This window comes from Acyrthosiphon pisum, chromosome A2 (genome assembly GCF_005508785.2).
Source record: "Acyrthosiphon pisum isolate AL4f chromosome A2, pea_aphid_22Mar2018_4r6ur, whole genome shotgun sequence".
NCBI classification, from domain to species: Eukaryota; Metazoa; Arthropoda; class Insecta; order Hemiptera; family Aphididae; genus Acyrthosiphon; species Acyrthosiphon pisum.
Genome location: NC_042495.1, coordinates 88,444,561 through 88,462,258, shown reverse-complemented (window position 1 = coordinate 88,462,258; position 17,698 = coordinate 88,444,561). Strand labels below are relative to the sequence as shown.

The 17,698-nt window shown below is 30.1% G+C and overlaps 1 protein-coding gene across 1 annotated transcript in view; it reads left to right on the top strand.

Moving 5' to 3' along the window:
* LOC100159244 (leucine-rich repeats and immunoglobulin-like domains protein 2) overlaps positions 1-17,698 on the top strand; it is a 145,802-nt gene that overhangs the window by 32,772 nt on the left and 95,332 nt on the right. The window contains exon 2 of the mRNA XM_003241560.4: positions 9,255-9,369. The gene's annotated coding sequence lies outside the window, so the exon portion shown is untranslated. The remainder of the gene's footprint in view (positions 1-9,254; positions 9,370-17,698) is intronic.

Here is a 17,698-nt window from a genome sequence, read left to right as displayed (position 1 = left end):
CCTGGGTGTCAAATATAAGATTAAGATGATAATATTATACAACTCGACGAAATGTATACAATAGTGCGATATAAATTCGATTTATTTATTAAATTACGATAACGCAGTAAAGCAAAAAAAAATATATAATAACATCGCTAGCTCTGCACAGATGCTGCTTTTGGCATATTATTATTATTATAACACAACGCAGTGACAGTTCGCATTTCCGAAAGCATATTCTCATAACACGATTTTTTAAATCCACGATCGCCTTATCGTCTGTGCAGGACGAGCAAATTTTCAACTTTATTACAATATATATATATTTTTCTGTACGGCACTGCTCTCGTATTTTCTGCAATTCCTTTGGATCGTTTCCCTTAAATACATACATATATATATATATATATATATATATTTGATTAGACCACAACTTCATATGCGGTACGTCGTCATTTCCCCGGACATTCATTATTTACGTTTTGGGGAACTGTTTTCGTGCGGGTGACGTTTTTTCTCCATTTGTTCTGCATTTTATTTCTCCGGCCCATATCGTCATCTCGTACGTCTCTTTTTTATTTTATTTTTTATCTTCGCCAAAGGCCGTCACCGCCCCCGATCAATATAATAATAGACTTTGTGACGAACCCCCGAGAACCGCGATCCTTAGTAAGTATATAACATTCGAAATGTATCCGTCTTCTGCTCTCGTCATTACTACTATTCACGACTGTTCGAAAACAGCGAAGTTTCGTGGTTTTCGATTACGACGGATCCATACCACAATTTAGGTCTTGTACAAAAAATAATTGTATTTCGACGGTGCGTTGGTTATAGGAATGGCGGTATAAGTGCGATAATAAATTGTTATTAATATATATTATTCTTATTATTTATATATTTATTAATCGAACCATTAGGTCAGACCGTGAATTAAACGGAAAATGGGGGAGGGGGCATTAACTATAGCTGGTAGTCAAGTTAAAAGCACATAATATATTTTATTCAAACTTCCTTTTAAAAAAAAAAACCGTAGAAATAAAACCTTGGCATATGTGTGCCCGTTGGTATGACAGTGATTTAAATTATTACTTATTACATTGTATTATAATACTTGCTTAAACTATTAGATTTTTTTTAAATACGAATTACAAATGGCGTTTGGATAGTTCAAACTCTTTCGTTTAAGTATTTCAAATATCCGTAATGGAAAAACTCATAATTTTCCAGTCGATTTAGAAAACGTACCGTTCAGTATTAATCGAAATATGATTTATACATAACTATAAATCAGGTACTGTGCCTAGTTAAAACTAATTAATTAATTATTCGTTTAATCGTTTAATGTAGGACGTAGGTATACAATGGTTTTTATTTACGGCGATTATTAAAATATTTATACAAAAAATGCACAAAACAACAACGTGTTTATACTTTATTGTTGTAATCATATAATAGACATATCATTAAGAACATTTTAATACAAAGTCGTTGTCAGCTAAACTATTTATACGGTACGCGATACTGTGGTACAACACTGGTACGTAATCCGGTAGTATAATAACCACTAATATTGTATATTATAATAACACAATTCACTAACCACGGTAGGTTAGGTATCGGTTTTTTACAAACGTTTTTATTTTTTTTCCGACGCGCAAAAAAAAATGTAATAAATCATGATATATAATAATATATATTGTATACTTGTCAAAACTAATACGTGGCCGCCGCGTGCCGTTGATGTAAGCTATGTGGATGGAACTAATAATTAATAAAATATTATAATCTACATATTATATACCTATGTTTAACCAATGACAGCTGAACGGTACAAATACGGTGGCGGGGGCGGTTGACGAAGAAATTAGACTTCCGCGGCAAAATATTTATTATCGAATCGATATGGTACCTAATCAACAAATTTATTTATTTATCGAATACGATTATAATAATCATATATGTGATAAACATAATATAAATTACCTATGAAATAACATTTGTTTTTTCCTTGCAATATATGCGTAATGCGTTACGATGGCTTAAAAATACATCAATAAAACATATTATTATTATATTCGACCTAAGAACAATATAGGCTTTATGTGCGATAACTCTATAATATTATAATTTATGTTTCCGGGTGCATTCAAAACAACGCGTAGAACATTACGGTTTCTATTCAGACTACCATCGCCTAAAAAAAAAACACGTAACGATGGTGTTTACAATTTATATGGGTGTTCCTGTATTATTTTTTATTTTTTAATTTTAGATTTAATATTGGGATTAAACGAAATTTACGCAACGGTTAGTATTTATAAACATTATAATATTATACAATATTTATTATTCAAATCAGCATCCATAAAATATATATATTCCTTTTGTTGGAACAATCGTCTTTTCAAACGTTTACTGTATATTATAATGATCGTGTAGTCACTAGCCACTACACTCATATGGTAGGTACTTATATACAGACTGATTCTTTTAAATAGTAGTAAATAGGTACTGCTCGTTTTCCCGAAAAGTATTGACGGGAAAGGTTTTTTTACATAATTGTATAAGTTATTGTGGCAAAACGTTGCAATAACATATTAGAAATAAAAGTTATATTTTTTTTGTCATAATGAACTAAGTAAGAATAAAGTCATTTTTCGAAAAACAGAATGATTTTTAAATTTATTATACAATTTTTTATGAAAATGGGATTTTGAATGAGTGTAAATAATAGTCAAAGTATTTTGAATTTAGAAGAGCGGAGTTAAATATTTAGTATTATTCACTCCGAACTCGATTCACATTATAATAATTTATTATTGCGTTTTCTATGTCTCCGCTCGGAACGTCTTCGATAGATAACAGCCAACTCTAATTTAAATATTATAATCTTCGTCTTGTACTTTTATAATTTCTAGACTATTCGTTATGAACAGACATTTTTAAGTTTTAATTCAGCTAATTTATTCCGGGAGTCAAATAGTTATGTTTATTGTTAGTTTATGCATATATAATAATATTGTTTCAACTGTATAATACGCCATAAATGTTTAAGAATAGAGAAATCAAGAAAAGTATAAATTAATATTATGGTTTCATGAAATTGCATTTCGTTCGTTTCGAAACTATAATATATGGTTAGAGATTTTACCACAAAACACGATTTTATGGTATTTTCGTGCCTCCATTTTATTAGAGCGATCCGCTAATAAATTTTACTTGTGGATTATTAATAAATAAATTTATTGATCGTTTTATGTACCTATTCCAACAGATAAAAACGTATCTGAGTCGTCCAATGAAAACTTTACTTTTAAATAAACGCTGTAATGTGGTTTTTACAGTGACTACCGACTGTAAATATATGACCAAATTTCATATAATAAAATATTAAATTACGAGCACAAAGTTTGACATAAAAATAAAACATATAATCTACTATATTTTTATATCATAATATTATGATGTATTTTAAACTATGAAATGTGAAAGTATATATTATGAGCTTGTACCTATACATAGTAGTCGATGATGGGGGAGATAAGAGGGATACACCACCTCCTCATTATCTTATTTTGCTAATATTTATAATAATAATATAATATGTTATCCGACTAATGGGCACATATAGCGAATTATAGACATTATAGCCAAGCATATAATATATATTTATTTATAAACGAGGTCATTCACCAACCATGCTCACCCCCTTGCTTCTTCAATGTACTTATTTAAAATATATTATTTTTCAAACGTTCAATATTTTTTTTATGTATTACTTAAGGAGTGTCCAGTGGAGAGATACAAAGTTCTGTTAACATTAATATTTTTTGGGGCTGAATACACGTTTTTTTTGTTTCTGACCGATTTTTCGTAATGTTTTTGTTGGCGTGGTTACTATTATTAACAAAAACATATTATTTATGATTCATAGATTTTACTCGTAGAGAAAAATCTATTGTTTTTCAAATAAGAACTAACCTTTTCTACTATTTAAATTATTTAGTGGATATTTTTTATAAAAGTCTGAACATACGAGGTAAAAATTTGAACGAATAGTTTTTGAGTCATTTTACTTACTATAGTGTAGTAAGTATAATAGATCCGTGATAATGGGTTAGGAAGATATAGAGAGTATTATGGGGATTTGAAAATGTTAATGGCTGATATTAATTTAGCATTATAAATAATTTGTAAAAATTGTCCACTTAAAAGTTCCAAAATCAGAAATAAAATTTGTAGTTAAATGAAAAATGGTGGTGAACGTGCTTGATGAATCCCCAGTATATTTTATAATATATATTTTTAATTTAAAACTAGACAATTTGCCATAAGTAAATTTGATGAGTTAATACATGGCACTGACATCATTGTGAAGAAATCACGGTTTTGTACCAAACAAAACCTCTTAAACTTGTAAAATTGTAAAAAACCTATTTATAAAAACAACATTTTAAATAAACAAGCTAATTTTTATAGTCTTACAATCAGGGGCGGACTTACCATTTTTCCGCCCCGTAAATTGGCATGCTCCCATAAGGAGGGGGGAAATAATGTTTCATGAAATAAAACAAAACTATAAAAATTGTATTTAGGTATTTTTATATTTATACATACCGACTAAACAAATAAATATTAATACAATTTTGCATAGGTAAATTTGTATACTTGTACAATAATTAAATCATTTTGCACCTTGATTTATCTGTAGCAAAATTATCTATGATTTGGTGATGAGCACTCTAGTCTCTATAATCGTAATCGATTAGCTGATTTCTGAGCAGTAGCACATTATTAATTACTTTATCAAGACATCTGATTTCCTGAATTATTTCCAATATTCTAATAAAATTGTCATGGCTTAAATATACAAGGTTATTGCAATAGTACCCCCACTATATCATTTTATCACGTTAAGGAATTTAAATGGCAGCGTAAGGGGAAGACATATACTGGCTATACAATGATATTATATGCTATGATATGGACCATACCCTTACGCTGCCATTTTATTTTTGTTTGATAACAATATTGGCTATGTGCAATAACCTTGTATATTTAAGCCATGAAAATTGTGGTGTCGGGTGCGGGGTGAGACGGGTCATTCCAGTAAGCACTGTGCGAGCTGTCCCCCACCTAGCTAGTAGAGTGGCTATATACAATGTACCCGGCGGCTCGAGGCAGTATATTTGAATGCCTTGGCTGGCGTTTTGCGCATGCGCCACTCACAATATTGTACGTGTTTACGCCGCACACCTGTATACCATCTCCCATGCATTAACATAGGCAACGCCGGCAACTGCCTCGTCGAGTGTCGATGTCGACCCTCTAGCGGTGGCGGCGAAGCGCAACGCGCGCCGGTCGTAGGATTAAACTCGAACGGTAAGGTTGTTATAGCTTATAAATTAAAACGTTACTGCGACGTGACTACGTGAGCCATTCTCCAGTTTCATGCAAGTTGTATACGAAAAAAAAATTATATAAATTAATACAAATTTAGATAAATATAATTATGAAATTATGAAAAACTAAAAAGTAAAAATTAACTAAAAATTGCGCCCTAGGCACGTGCCTTGGTGGCCTATGGGTAAATCCTGCCCTGCCTACAATATAACACGCCACTGCAGGTAGTCGGTATACAAACACATAATAGAAAAAAACAATTTCTAATTAATCGACTCTATACGATGATTGTTAAAATATTATGACCTACCATATTTTTATATTACAATATTATAATTTCTGCGTATGTATAGGTATTTTCAGTAATAATATACAGCCGATACGATTTTCGAATATTATTATTGTCCGTCGTACAGCTGCAGCAGTGACGTCGCCATGAGCTTCATAATATCTATATAATACTCAATAATATTAAAACTTCTACAAAGGGTTAATTTTTGCGGGGGATGAAAAAACGCGCCATGCTCGACGGGCGGATAAAACAATATAATATGTACACATCTCGGTACCTACAATAAATTATTATATTATATTATACTCGCCCGCGGGATTCGAACAGAGCACCCGGTTGCTTGCCATCACTTATTATTATATTATATATAGTACACTCTTTGTTCGCGTTTGATTGCATTCAATAATTTTCACGCTTCGTGATGTCTGTTTGTTTTTTACGCATTCCCGGAGGCGAAACGCGCACTTCCCGGCGGTGCTGGAGCAATCGGACCCGAGTCCGATATAATTCAATAAACGCTCCAAACGCTAAACAACGACGCAAACCGTCGCGGATCGACTTTTTTAGCTTTTTTTTTTTTTTGTTTATCGCTAGAAACGATACCCCCCTCCCAGACCACAACCAGCTGCACACAGCATTCGGTTTAAAAAATATGATAACGTGAAATAATAATTCGACGAACACAACTCACCCTTGCACCGGGTTATGGTATTATTAGTTCTTTGCGCACGTGCGTTCAAGAAAACTCGATTGTCTTTGCTGCCCATGCAGCTTCTCGATTTATCGCGTACATCATCGTCAGATAATCTAATTTTGTGCAGCGCATAAAATTTACGTTTTAAAAAAAAAAAAACGTTAACCTCTCTCCCTCCCCCCGCACACCATCCCCTCAACCCCTCCCTCACACAACCACCAAGTCTCGCGCGACCACCGAACAATAACATCGGATACCGCACGTATCATGATGCGATGTGTGAGTACTGAGTATATATATATTTTAAATTATAATATATAATATTATCATCTTACGTGTGCATAATATTATAATATATGATATTGTAATAATATATTATATTTTTTTTATGCGATTAATTATTTTAACGACGGCGAACGAGGCACCATAAACACAATAATATATATTTATATTTACGCTCCACAGTATGGTTTATACTGCAGTATGTTTTCTCACTCTTTGAGCATTGAGCACGTATTTTTCAGACGTACGATTCTCCGAGCGTGTTATAACTATAACCAAGGCTGGTTTTTGATAATCCATCAATAACGCGTTTATTATAAAATTCGGATTTATGAAATTTCTAACTAATATATATAGGTACCTATTATTCATGTTTCGATATTTTTTTTTGTACTTAATCCTGTGGCTGTATTATATACAGATACAACAAACAGTTATTTTTGTTCAAATGAGAACCACCCTTTTTTTACCGTTGAATATTGTTGCCTAATCAGATGATTTTATATTTTCTAACCCTGAGTCAAATTTAGGTAAAAAAGTTATTGATGTTTTTTTTTCCAATTACCTATCATAATATTATGTTTATATTATTGTTGACAATAATCATTAACCAAGTTTTTTATAATTTCCAGCTTGTCGCAAAATGTGTAAAATCTCATAATATACTATTTTATATTCATATTTTTTAATCAAAAATGTTTGTACTTGATTTGGTCTTATATGCTTAAGAAGTGTGTCAAATTGCGGAAAATTAAGTAGGTACAGAGTATTTAGTTGTATAAGCCGAAGCAGGAATATGGCTTATACTTATTACTTCATTACTAGTTGTTACTTAAAAACCAGCAACTACTCTGGGACAAAACCGTATATTATTTTTGAATGGTGAAATCAAGATTTCGCGGAAACCAGCTTAAAAGTTATTGGTATCTGAGGTATACCAAAACTCTATTTAGTATTAAGGGGAGTATCGCTCCTTTAAGGACAGGCGTAGGTTAGGTCAACCATAAAGTTACCCGTTATAAGGTTATATTTTTTTTTTGTCCTCGTCATTGTATATAAACTGTAGCTGAGTCGCGAATTCGTCTATCTCTCCCCCCGTCACCAGACTTCGAAGTGGTCTTTCCCTGTTTTGTTGGACTGTTTCCACCCATTTAGCTACTATTTCAAACCCCCATACGATTTTGCCCCAAACACTAATAAGGTTCCGCCTCTGGTGCGAAATCGTGATTTTCAGCACTTTCAAAATTAGATATTTTTTTTAAGCTTATGTTGAAAAAACATTATTCACGGTGCATATATTGCATAAAAACATTAACTTTTTATTATTTAAAACTGTGTAACTGGCTGTTTGTACATTAAAAAAATTAACCTAACTTAACCATTAAGTTAATTGTAAGTTTTCATGTCGCTTTTAACTTAACTGAGTTCAAAAAAATTAGGATTACTAAGAACTTAAACTTTTAAAAATGTTTTCCATAAACTTAATTCAACTCACTTAACAATTGCCATTAAACTGCCGGGGTTGCCGGAATAGGAATATTACGCATGTGGTAGGCGTAGGAATAGGTACACAACTTCCGCTCGTCTTTAGAAATGGACGCATTAGAGAAACTGGGAAAAAAATGTGCACAAATCCTGTTATACTGTACCTATTACAGACTGCGATATTATGTAATCGAAATAAAATCTTCAAAATCACCGCAAACTCGTTTGTTTGTATTATTATTGCTCGTTATTTATGTGTGTTTCGCCAACAACTGTCGTGGCACTACACAAATTATACCCGCGTTCCGCCTTTAGCTATCGTTTTGCAACAGAAGCTTCCTTTATCAATTTAATTAGTCATTGTAACTGGAGCACAAAGGGTTTTTAGTCCGTGCACATATAATAATAGAGAAACAGAGAGGTTTTGACATAATGCAAAATTAATAGGTCCCATTCGTAAGATATATACGGCCCTGCGCTGCGCCCAAACAGCTATCAACTAGAATTGACAATGATTCAAAAACAATGAGAAAACACAATATAATAATAGGAAGCGAACCAAGACAATAATCCGGGCGTTAAAAATTGTCTTTGAAACCGAATAATTTTAAAGACGATTTTATTTTTCTTCAACATAATATAATAGTCACCTACCTACGTATTATAATATTATTATAATATTATCGTAGGTAGTCGAATTATTTCTTTGTGCGTTTATGTCAGACAAATTACTTTAGTCCAATAGTACAAAACGTATTTAATCATTATAATTTGTTCTTAATTTTGCATCACACACCTGGGATAGTTTTAATATTACCAAGCGACGATAAATAATACTTATTACCAAAGTGGATTGATAATCAATCTACCTTGTTTATTATACTAACAATTACTAGCTGATATGTAAATTATAAAATATAATATTATATTGTGATAGGTATGGTACACATATTAATAATGGTCATATAATAATAATTCAAATAAAATAGAACAGATGAACAATTATTATTTGTTGCTGATTGAAAAAGGTTCAATTCCCGCCACCCGTTGAACTCATACTTAATTAGTCGAATGTCGAATTATTGAAATTTATTTATTTCATTATATTTTCAGAACTGTAGCCTACAATGGCAATTAATTAAAACCTCCCCGAACACCGGAAGGAAACAAAAGCGGTGGTTGTTTTCGACAATTGGTCACACAAATAATTTCAACTGTCCGTTAAAAGGTAAGAACACCAAATAATTGTTAGATATTCATAAAATATATTGTTTTTTTATATTTTACGCCATCGCGTAAACAATGTTCAACATTCATTGATTATTTTTTTTCTAAAATGAGCGTATATTACAACAATATGATTATAATGGTTAACTACGTTTCGTAACAATAGGCTTTTTTCATATAATATATTTGTACATAATTTATCTCTAATGAATTAAAAACGACAGCCCATTGAAATGCTGCAGAAAAGGATAAATTATTTTCAAATTGGAAAAGTCAGTAAGCAACTTTAATAATGTTATTAATTTAAATATTTTGCGGAAAATTGATATTTCTTGTGTAGTTGATAAAATAATAATTAAAGGCCTAACTGGAGAATAGAAAGCGTTCTTTTGTACTAAAATTACATTTGAAATGATAATCAAGGGTCTTAAAGTTCATTAGCCGGATGTTGTAAATTATATTACAGAAGTACAAAGTACATAATAGTAGTTATAAACCTGTTATTGTCGCGCGCACAGTTTTAGTAAAGTTACTAAATATGATATTATATTATCATGTTAACCAAAAACTAATTTAACGTAAGAGCGTGCAAAATAGAAAATAGGTACAAGAAGTACCGCTGCATTAAATTATAGTACCTTAAAAAACAAAAGATAAGGTACGCATAATATAATATAATTATTATATGACTGTGTTTCAAACTTTCAAATACATATTTTATTTTATTTAAGTATACCATTTATACACTAAAATCATTCTATGAGTCGAGTCAATCTTTTTAGACGCCACATAAAAATATTGTAAACCGTATAATATGCACTGCACAAAACGGCACATCTTATTGTGCACAAAAAATAAAAAATGAAACCTTTGAAATCATATTATTAAGGATCAACCAATTATAAATAATGAAGAGCCACAGGATACTAGATAACAAGACGGTAAAGGATTTATATGGTGCGGGAAATCAATTGTTAAAAATCTCTTCATGTAGGTAGGTACCTAACGGTATAAATACACAAAATAAAAAAATATACGAAATCCACCACAGATTAAGTCCCTCCTCCGACGGAGGTCTTTAAGGGCACAGATGATAGTAACAGCGGTGGTAAATGTATAAGGAAGGAAACTGCTACTCATTATAATTTCCTGACTACATTTTTTTTTCATAACTATACGTACAAGCGTACGCGTTTCCTCGTACAATACCATATTATTATATTAACTATATAGCTTCCTAGAATAGCTTCTTCTTGTGACGTATCATTTTTTTTTTTTGTCGAACACGTCTTAATCACACGGAAACTTGGATAATGATTTTGACACGATAAAGAAAGACCGGAGCCGTCAACGCTGCTTCGTTAAACTGTTTAAGTGATATTTTTTTCACGATTCAACTGAATAGCTTAATGTGATCATTTTTTCCAATATATTTATCAAAAGGAACGAGAAAAACGTTGATTCTATTTAATATTTAATATTAATTGATACTATTAATACACAGCAATAATTATATTGTTGTAAAATCTATTACTGAAGATCCAATACAAACGAGTAACAAAAGCATATTATTTCAAGTAGAGAAAGCTTAAGTCAGAAAATAATGTTTGTGGGTATATTAATTTTACCATAATAAAATCTTAAAAATAAAAATAAATAGTTTCAACCAGTGCAGTTATTTTCGGTTTTTAGCAAAAGTTAAATAAAAAAAAAACAAAACTCTTTAAGTAAGTGTAATTATCATGTTGATTTATTTAAGTATAGTTTATTTTTAATTTATTCCTAGTATTCAATGCAACAAGTTAAATATAACGTAAATAATTTAAAAATTAAGTCGAGAGTATAATTTTAAAAGGTTTATTTATTATGTGTGTAAAGAACATAAACCAAGTATGAAATTCAACCCTTTCCGATTTATTTAATAACAAGCTAATTATAGACAATAAACTGCTACTGTATTATTAAATGTCAAATACTATTATAATAATTATATTTAAATCACTCAATTATAAAATACGCGTAATGCGTGATTTTCTAATGGAGAACGGTGTTTTAAGGTATATTTTAAATTAACAATAACAATACAAAAAGATCCGCTATTGCTTAAAATATGAATTTAATGGAAACATAAAATATAATCTCTTCCCATCAACTTTTTATCTTACGAATGTAAAATTTTAAACATTAAGTCTATTCATATAATGCAATTTCTTTGTTGTAGTTTTTAAATATATAAATACAGTTAATTCACCAACTCATAATATTATAACACACAATTTTTGTTTGACAAATATTCATTTTATATTACCTACCTAAATCGAGGTACTAATTTTTGTCAATCTGAATCATATTTTGTATTCACGCATTTTTGTGTAAAACATGTAAATAAGTATTCATCATATCATGAATTTTAAGCAGTTAAAAAGAAAATATATGTTTCTGGATATAAATAATCATTTAAAATAATTATCATGTGTTTTTATTTTAGGTTATTTGCTATTATTCGTAGGTTATTTACTTGAAAACTTTTCTCTATATTTAAAAAAAATTATACGTAATACTTTAAACATTGTATGTTAATTCTTGATATATTTATTAGACTGTACTCACGTGCACTTTCACCTTTGCCTTTGGATTTGGAAGGGATCCAACATTAATTATGAATTTTGTATAATCTTGTAATTATTGCTTGTTGGAGAAATAAATAAATTATTATTATTATTATTATTATTATTATTATTATTATAATAATATTTTTCCAAAGATAGTAAAATTAAATTATAAAGATAATAAATTGTGATATTTCTCGGTGGGTACACATTTTATTGAATAATATGCCCAACGTCACGAATTATTTTCGCGTTATAATTATTCACAGGCATACGGTTATAACTTAATCTACGAATTCAGAGTACACCGGAAAATATATCAGGAAATTTATATCTAACATAGGTACCTCTTAATAGTTGCAGTTGTAGTACCTACCACGTGTATTGCAAAATATTATTTGATATTAGTAATCTATCCAAATTAAACAAATTTTATTAAAACATTTCGAACGCGTTGAACGTTCAGAAATAATTAAGTTTTACGTTCCGTCTCTGAAGTATATTATTAAAAAATTGAAATAAATAAATTGATTTGTATCCGTTTCTACGCAACTTAAAATTAGAATAATATTATAATTTAAAAAAAGATCCATTGGTTTCGAATTCTTTTACAAAGTTTCCTGCAGACATTTCAAAACGTAATCAGCTCTGTTTTTGAACGCGGTCTAATTGAATAGTCCAATCATTTTTTTTTTTTCATTATTTTAAATCATCATTTATTCGTTTTTATTATTTTTAGTCTCCCGGTGATATTTCTAGTCCCAGCGCGACAAAGTGCTATGGGAATTGCTTCTTGTTTCGTCACTATAGCTGATGACTGAAACGTCTGAAACTATATAATATATTATTTCAGATTAAATTCGTTACTCATCGCGTTGTATTGATAGACAGTGAAAGCTACGACAGACATTGACTTTGAACTTGTTTAAAGTTTCCACGAGGAATATACACGTCTCAAAAACCGTCAATCAAACCGTTAAATATTAAGAAGTTCTCAGACAAATAACGTTCATAATATATAATATGTGCCGTGTATGTGATCAATTCTATTTGGTCTCGTTAAAACAACTACTAATTAAATACAACATATATTTACAGCTTGATTTTACCGCCGATTGATTGTTTTTAAACTCGACGTCTCCTTTATATTATACTTCTTCGGTTTATTATATTATTTATTTTCCCATCGACTGTTTTTTAAGAATGTTCAGAATTATAAACTGTCTTATACTAAATCATTTGTAAAATGATAGCAGTATTATACTTGACGTAAACGGTTGCTTATGAATATTCAGCATTACAAGAATTTAGTAATATTTTAATAATATACTTAATGAGGTTATTTTAGGGGTACAAAATCAACTGTCATATTTTCAGTTTTAGTATAAACGAAATAAATTTTTGAATATTAATTATTTACCTATTAAAATAGTATGAATAACTTGTGATTTATTTATCGACGTTTAAATATTATTTAAACAGGTCGTAGGTAGTTTATTCACGTGCAAATATAGACAATAAATATTTTTAATCGAAATACCTAGGTAGAAATCATTTTTCATTATATAATGTTGTGTTAACTATTGAGTAGTTGGCTGGTAATTACTTTAATTCATAATTGCATTTCGATTTTTGGGGATAAAGTCCACCACGCGTGTGTGCCATAATCAGATTAATAGGGTCATGTCGATTAGACTTTTTTAATTATCAGTACAGTCACACAATAAATTTAATCTAATAATCTGATCAACCTATTTAACTATAGTGAACGAATACATTTCATTATAATTTGGTAGGATTTTGAAATCCAATACACATTGTGATAATGTGTCATTCATTTATAAAAAATATTTTTACATTTTCGTTCGTAAATATTTATACAGTAAACCACTTAGATCACGAAGAATCATATATTATATTTTATTATTATATTTTCCCAAAGATTTTATTTACTTATTGCCTATTTGATGTACCCATTTACAATATTATTTAAGTGTAAAAATAATAAAAGTCCCTTTTCCATCGAATTACTAACGTTCCATAATTAATGTAAATATTTACAAGACGGCACAGTTAAAACACATACGAGTGTGTATAATAAGACGGAACCTGCAATATTATAAGTGTTATTGTTATAAATTTATATTTATTGCAATCGTGCATATATATGTATGGGCGTATTATATAAAGCCTCTCCAAATTCACAATAAATCGAAAAGCTATGTAGAAAATATATTATTTACGAGAAGAACATTTTAATAAAAAAAAAACAATAAGTATCTGAACAAATGTTTACATTGTGCAAAACACAAAATATACATCGTGATTTATTCGAATGATTAAATATCACTTTTTTTTACTACACAAAACAAGCGTTAAAGTGATATCGCACCGAGCAAAAAAAAATATTTAAAATTAATGGATGCCTATATATATATATATTAAATTGTGTTAATATTACGATTATTATAATTTATTAACAGTTTGAACTGACTGTGGACGTTTCGAGTAATTTGTATCAATTTTGCAATTACTTTTAAAGAACAGAATAATTTACACCATCGCGCGTTGAGAAAATAGAATATTATAAAAGACGCGCAATAATATATTACAATATATCGTGTATCATTTGTTATACTTACCATATTATGATGACGTTCGCGGAGGACGGGTGACGTATTATTTATATTTTTTCACTCTCCGAGATAAAAATATGTGCATTTATGATTTATATTCTTAAACGTTATTATTACAACGCCGTATACTGCAGGTGAGAAAAAAAAATTATAACAGTACACTTTGTCAAGCTACAGAATTATAGTTATGTTTTTTGTGCACACTTTATACTAATAATAACTGCATAAAAGCGTATCTGCTATCACACACACATATATATATACAAAGTGATTTTTTAAGCATGCTTATTTTCGTACTTAAATTATCCACGTGTTAAAATTATGATTTTTGGAATTTATAAGTATATGTAGGAGAATATAGAGGTTTATATTATAAATATATTATATACAGAGTAATTTTTTAAGCATGCTCACCATAATATTGTATGCTTAAATTATGCATACATTCAAATTTTGATTGTTGGAATATTTAAACTTGAAGATCATAATATCGTATCCTTGAAATTTTTTGCACTGCTTAACGATGATCCAGTGACTACACAAACTTCCGTTTTTTTAATAGGACCCCTCCCCCTATTTTTCATTTTTAATTATTGAGCAGATATTTTATTTTGAGAATTTTGATGTATCTAAATCAAAATTCAAGCGAGTAGTTTTTGGGTTATATTTATATAACTTTGTGTATTAAGAATATTAATTATGTATTATGGTAATTCTTGTAAGTGAAGCGCGCCGTTTAACTACCTATAGATAAAAATGGCTCTCAAAAATGTGTATAAAAGTTCAAATTGTTTATAAGTTATAATCAAGGTCTACACATTTTACAATTGGATACATGTTTTTCCCTCTATATAGACCTAAGTGGATAAATAATTAAAGGTAATTTTTTGGACCAAAAGGATATTTCTCTCCTCTTCCTAAAAGATGAATCAAATTCTCTACTGGATTAAGTAAATAGGGAGCTTGAGATTGATTTAGGTACATCAACATTTTCAAGAAAATTATCTGCTAAATAATTTCAATAAAAAAGAGGCAGTCCTCATTTGATAAATAGAAGTTTGTATTGCTACAGGAAACTCCTTGAGTAGCAAAAAAATATAAAAAATTTGAAAATATGGTCTTTAGGGAATATATAGGTATTCAAAAATTCTAAAAATCAGAATTTGAATAAAATATGTACTGTTAAAGGGGAAAGTGGGGGTGAGCATGCCTAAAAAATCATCCTGTATATATAATATCGGGATGTGTGTGTGTTGCTTAATGTTGTACTTATGACTAGGCTTTTCGTTTTTTTGTCACGCACGATGTCGGCAGCAAAAACCGTCGACGCGAGAGTAATACTAATTTTCGATTTTTTACTTAGTCTTTTGTCTCCAATCTTAAACCGTTTATCGTGAAAAAAACCCGAGAATCACGCTTATAATTCGGCGAGTAAAATGGAGATTTGGAAGGAAAGAAGTAAAATTATAATTTGATCAACTTCAAAGAATGTCTCTTTTGAAAATTTAATCAAACGTAGTGAACCAATAACACGTCTCGTCCCAACCTACAAGTAATGTTTGTAAGCCTTCTTTGATTCCTCAAAACCGTCTTACACGCGACGCCGTCTCGTGACTCCCAACAGTGGAAAACCGACTAATGCTGTAGGATTTGATTGAATATAACAGATTGACGTCTGTGCAGCCGTTTGCCTTGCCGGAGCCATGGTGAAAAATGCGTGTATTTAGCCAAGCAAATCGTATTGAAACGCGTGGTTTTTCGCTTTTAAAATATTTTTATTCTGTAATATTAAGTGCAGAAAAAAAAATTATGAAGAGAACGTGCTACCCGCATGAGTTGTCTCCGTATTTCAACATAATATTATGTACAACATGGCCAAAAAATGTTTTGCTCGAAATAACTTTAAACCCCCTGAATTTATAGTAGAATCACCAAACGCATGTAGAAAAACTTTTTTTGTGACGTAGCGTTTTTATTTTTTGGATAAAATAAATACAATCAAAGTTATCGGTTTGAGAAGTATTAGGTTTTTTCATTTAATTATTAAAACCAGTGTTATCAAAAAAATTAAAAAGTACGTCACAGATAAATTTCATTCCTACGCGTTGTGGATTTTCATTGGTCATAGCTGAATACGCTCTGGCGTCAGTGCTGGTGTAAAGAGGGTGAGGCGGGCTGTGGTGGTTTCAGAATTTTTATTTTAAGTGCTTTTAGTGTTCTGTGAACGTATTTCGTAAGATGCGACCGTGTATTAAAATCGTAATCTTAATGAAGGTTGTTGCAAAACCCTGAAATTTCCTGATATATATATTGTATACCAACGGCTAACGGCATCAGCATAACAAACTTATGAGGGATTCTGGTTAAGGATATAACAAACTATCGGCCTCCCCCCACCCCCCCCCCCAAAAAAAAAGAAAAATTATGTCTACGTCAATGACTGGTGGTTAAATTCATATTATATAGTTTCATATTATCGTTTGATGAACGCGGATTTTATATTCAGGGCGGAACGAGAGAAGTTATGTTTTTTACAATGATAAAATTTCGTAGATGACATTTTATCCGGCACGCCTATATTGATTAAAAATTGAATACTGCAGATGGTATAGTCTAAAACTCTAGGGGTAAAAAGTTTTGAATTTTTTTTTTTTTGTAACTTATTAAAACCATAAGAAAGCCTGTTTGGTTTTCACTTACTCTCGATAACTATTGTACTTTGGTATAACTCGTATACTATATCGGTAATAATTATATTTACAATACAACTATAAATAAAAAATAATCATAATTATCATTCTTAGATTTTTTTTTACAATCCTTAGATTGGTTTAATGTCTTCGATGGATCTCCATTGGTCTCTATATAGTTTTTCCTATATCTTCTATGATTTGTTTAATAAATGGTGTTCTTGGTCTACCTCTTCTGGCTTTTCCGTCTATTCTTCCTTCTATTATTGTTGTTATTCATTCATTGTTTCTTATTGTGTGTCCAATCAATGTTTTCCTCTTTTCTCTGATTGTTTCCCACATTACTTTTGTTCGTCACTTCTTTGGAATAATTCTTCATTTTTGACTCTATCTTC